Source organism: Aptenodytes forsteri, unplaced genomic scaffold, assembly GCF_000699145.1.
Source record: "Aptenodytes forsteri isolate BGI_AS27 unplaced genomic scaffold, ASM69914v1 Scaffold193, whole genome shotgun sequence".
NCBI lineage: Eukaryota > Metazoa > Chordata > Aves > Sphenisciformes > Spheniscidae > Aptenodytes > Aptenodytes forsteri.
The window spans coordinates 9,252,990-9,258,167 of record NW_008795405.1 but is presented as its reverse complement, the minus strand read 5'-3'; positions in this window follow the sequence as shown (position 1 = coordinate 9,258,167).

The following is a 5,178-nucleotide window of genomic DNA, read 5'->3' as shown; positions in this document are numbered from 1 at the left end:
GCGGCCTTCCCGCCCGCTGGGGGCTGCCGTCCGCCCCGTCCTTGGCCCAGGCCCGGGGCCGTGGGGCTGAGGAGCGCTGTGCCGCCCGGGGTAACGGGGCCTCGTACAGAGAGCAGGAGTAAAAATCTGCAGTTAATGGTATGTCCCTACTATCAAAGCAAGAAAAATTACTCCCTTTTGCCAAAAGAGGGCACCTCTTTCTCTACAGGTCTGGTTACTGGTTGCCTTCTGGGCGAGTTGCTATATCTCCATCCTCCCAACACTGGACAGTCGAAGGGAAATTGCGCGTGGAAGACAGAGGCAGCTCTCCAACCGCAATGTGTGTAAAAATGCGTTATTTTCAGGGTCAAAGAGCTCTCGATCCAAACCTTCTGGAAAAATCATTGTTACTATAAAAAGAAAAAGCTAAACTCAGCAATATCTGGCAATTACTACAGTGCTGAATTCTACTTTAAAATGATTGGGGGCTAGAATTCAGCTCTGTAAAACATATTAGTATATAAACTTTCTTTCCAGTGAAAGACAACATACGTATATTCTATTTTAGCAAGCAGGTTAATGAAGTATTACTACAACATTTACTTCCCCCCCCATTTTGTATTAATTATGTTGCAGTTAAAATGCAATGAGAACTAACGGTAAGATCTTAGTAGTTACAAATCTCCCTTTACGGTAGATAATCGTATACTTAGTGTAAGAGCCATTGATGGTCTCACAGCCTGAGGTGTGTTTGCATCTTGGGTATTGGTCTGACTTCTGGGGCTGGACTGTGGGCAGTTCTGTGCCGGTGTTCAAGAGAGCATCACCAACTGCATGGCAACGAATCTGCACGGCACAGAGAGAAGCCAAGTCCTTTTCGCATGTTGCACAGTAAACCAACAGCCGAGGATGAATGGGATTCATGCTTCCTCTTTGTTTTTTCCTATTAGTTGTTATTCATAGGTGATACATAATGCATCATGTTGCAGGATTTTATTCCCTCTTCATTAGTCTTCAGCACAGACTGACATATAACAATTAAAATTAGCAGCATTAAACAGCCAAAAAAAAGAGGAAGACGAGATGCCAGTCAAACTAACCAGATTCTGTGCCAAGTGCTAAAGGTTGCCACATGCTTCCATAAAAAATGTTGGTGTATCTTTAAAATTATTGATAGTTCCTATTAGAGGAACACCCCCCCCCCCCCCTCCCATATTTCCCTGCTTTGCCAGTCTTTGCCAGCCAGAAAGAAGATGGATCTAAATCAGTGCTCTCCCAGCCAGCAGAGGCAGCAGAACTGACTGAGCACCCTCAGTTCACACTGAAGTCTCCATCCGTCAAAGTCGTTCTTGGGTGGCTTGGATTAGCACAGTGGGAACAGGAGCCTTTAACTGCTTGCAACCATAACATCAATGTGATTGCCCAAAGGAATGTGAAGAACAATCACATTATCTAAAGAATTATCCAAGGAAAATTATTCAAGGATATTGAGTTCCTCCTATTATTTACACATTATTTTGTTAGTGAGGAATGGTTATTTTTGTGTTGGTCTTGGGCATAGAGGGAGCATTACATTAATGCAGGTAAGAACATCTGGCACGGTTTTGAAAGACAATGAAGTATACTACTGTCACTGGGCGTCAAAAATTGCAATCTCCCTTAATTTGTCAAATCTGATCTTCACCAAACTAAAACACTAGAAAGGACATGCAGTGATTTAATCTCTTGAGAAAGTGGCTTTTTAAGGACATGCTCCCTATTAAGGGATAGAGCCAGTGTGAGTTGATATTGACTGCAATCCTGAAGTAGAAAATGAGAAGATGGCTGGCAAGTATCACAGGTGTGGCACCTTTTATTGTTTTAAGCTCTTTTTCTTCCTTTACTTCCCTTGTTTTAATTAAGGTACTTATTCTAAAGAATACTTTCTTGTAAAAAAGGTCACTATTCCCATTGCTCTTGGGTAGATAGCTGGAAAAACTTGAGTGTGTGGAGAGCACGAACAGTGTAATGATGCAGTCACCCATTCAGAGCATTTAAGTAAGGTTGAATAAAAAAATGCAATGTGTTCACTGGCATAAGGAAAAAAAAAGTTACCTTTTAGTTTCAGGTAAAAAAAAGGTTAAACACATTGCTGACATTTAAATAACCCCAAATTGAAGTTAACAACTTGTGAGCCCAAGCACTGAATGCATTGTCATTAACCTCAGTACAGTCACTTGTGGCATCACTATCAGGAAACCTGCTACGTTTGCCCTACCCCTCAGCACCACAAGCACACAGCTCCCTAGTGTCTATGTGTGCAGGTATTCAGTGACAAAAAGGTCAGTGGTGGTGAGGCTTAGCACAATTGTAAATAGTAGAAAAAAATCAATGTATTTACTAGTTCTGTTGATAATATTAAATGAGAACGCTGTAATTAAGAAAGCTGCAGTCACTGAGTACCCTAGTAACAATTACCAACAAATGTCCGGTCATTTGTTGGTAACAACAACAGAGCTATTATTAATGCATCTGCAAATTACTTGGAAGACTCACGCAGAGATTTAGTTACTCTCTCTCATCGACAGTGTCAGTGCTTTTTAGTTAAACATCTACTTTGGAAGTGATAAGCTGGTACACTTAACTAAAATGCACTGCTTATCTTCGGAGAAGCTATGGGAGAGCTGCAATTTACTCCTGAGCAAATTTTATACATAATGAAACATCTTGCTAGAGGAGCAAAGAAACCAGCCTTTTATTACCTTTGATGCTGAACAAAACTTCTTCTGGAACTTAATCACCTCAATGTTAACAAATGAATTTGAAAAAAAATCCCAAAACTTCATGAACATGTGACTCTTGGGGCATCTAGAGTAGGCTAAACTTTTCAACATCCCTGTTGCTTTGCTAAAAGTTTCAAAGAGATTGCGTCTTTGGGGGAGTCCTACTGAATGTGAAGTAAGGAATCATAGAATCATTGAATCATTTAGGTTGGAAAAGACCCTTAAGAACATCGAGTCCAACCATTAACCTAGCACTGCCAAGTCCACCACTGAACCATGTCCCTAAGCACCACATCTACACGTCTTTTAAATACCTCCAGGGATGGGGACTCAACCACTTCCCTGGGCAGCCTGGTCCAATGTTTCACCACTCTTTCAGTAAAGACATTTTTCCTCACGTCCAATCTAAACCTCCCCTGGAGCAACTTGAGGCCATTTCCTCTCATCCTATCGCTTGTTACTTGGGAGAAGAGACCGACACCCACCTCGCTACAACCTCCTTTCAGGGAGTTGTAGAGAGCGATGAGGTCTCCCCTCAGCCTCCTTTTCTCCAGGCTAAACAACCCCAGCTCCCTCAGCTGCTCCTCATAAGACTTGTTCTCCAGACCCCTCACCAGCCTCGTTGCCCTTCTCTGGACACGCTCCAGCACCTCGATGTCCTTCTTGTAGTGAGGGGCCCAAAACTGAACACAGTATTCGAGGTGCGGCCTCACCAGTGCCGAGTACAGGGGCACGATCACTTCCCTACTCCTACTGGCCACGCTATTTCTGATACAAGCCAGGATGCCATTGGCCTTCTTGGCCACCTGGGCACACTGCCGGCTCATATTCAGCCAGAATGTTGCTTTTTGCCTTTATGTAGTGTACTCATCCATCACAAAGCAGAAGATGCTTAGCAATAAAGACGACTGAACCTGGCTGTATAAAAGAGATTTTCAGGAATGAGAAATCTGAAAACTTTTTCCATCTCTTTCACATCAGTTACTAAAGTGTGGCCGAAAATCATAGTCCAGTCTTCTTGGGGAATTCAATATTTCATTTATACTTAGAGAATACCCTATAGGGGTATTTTTATTTGAAGATATTTGCAAATTAAATTTTATAATTGGGAAAGTGAGGCAGAGATAGACAGGGCTTAAAAGTCCCTACAAGGGATTCCTCAAGAGCTGTCCTCAAGAACAACATCCACTTTTGGAAGCCACTTTGCATTTGCATGCTGTTTATCTTCCAGCATTTCAACAGGTAAGAAAACCATGGTCGGGTTGATAGCTTAGTTTTCCAAACTGCATAACAAACAACAACAAGTCAGAGCAAAGGTTTTTGTTTATTCATGCTTATTGGTACTAGAACCATGTACGGTAGTGATTTGCATGTTAAGGGAGAAACAGAGACAGACAAATCAACTTGTGTAAAGTCAGAAAAAGTCAGTAAAAGGACCCAGGAGCCCCCTTGCATTCCTCCATTCTAGGCAATGGAAAATACTTTCAATTAAAGGATGAACTTTTTACTCTGATTAATACAACAGGGTCACAATACCTTGAAAGCACTGCAGCAACATTTAGAAAGCAGTAACTGGGCATTAGTTTGAGTAGAGATACAATTTTGATAAAGGGAGAAGCAGAAAAGCTGATATATTACAAAAATAAAAAAAGCAAAGAATATAAAGACTGTAGATTAACACAAGAACTTATTTCTCTGAATTTAGACCGCTCCTTTCAGACTCCAGTACTTTTTGCTATGTTTCTTTCTTTTGCCCTTCAGGATGCCAGTAACAGTTGCTCAAATTAAAAGAAACTCTTGAGGTAAGAGAGAGGGAATGGTGTGACTACTGTCAGCGCTTGGCTAAAATTCTGACATCCTGGGCCACAGTGATTATTTCCACAGCCATAAAATGTCAGCAACTTTACTGATGTCAGTAGAAATGTCTGGGAGATTAGGTAGCATCTAGCATTATAAAGAACATTACATCTCCATTCTAGCTTTTTCAAATACACACATTGGGTGGCCAGAGTATGTCACAGCGAGTATCTATATATTACATTAATCTACTGATTTCAATATTCAGTTCTTGGTATCACATCTCTCTTCATTAATTTTCATTTACTTGGAATTTTTTGTGCAGTAATTTCTGTTAATATGTTCATATTTGTTTACTGGAAGGCAGGCTGGAATTTCAAAACCATAGAAAGCCTTAGCAGAATGTCCTGGTTTTGGCAGGGATAGAGTTAATTTCCTTCCTAGTAGCTGGTACAGTGCTGTGCTTTGGATTTAGGATGAGAACAAAGTTGATAACGCACCGATGTTTTAGTTGTTGCTAGGTAATGCTTACCGGGTGGTGAGCAATTGCACTGTGCATCACTTGCTTTGTATATTCTTTTATTATTACTATTTTATTTTATTTCAATTATTAAACTGTTCTTATCTCAACCCATGAGTT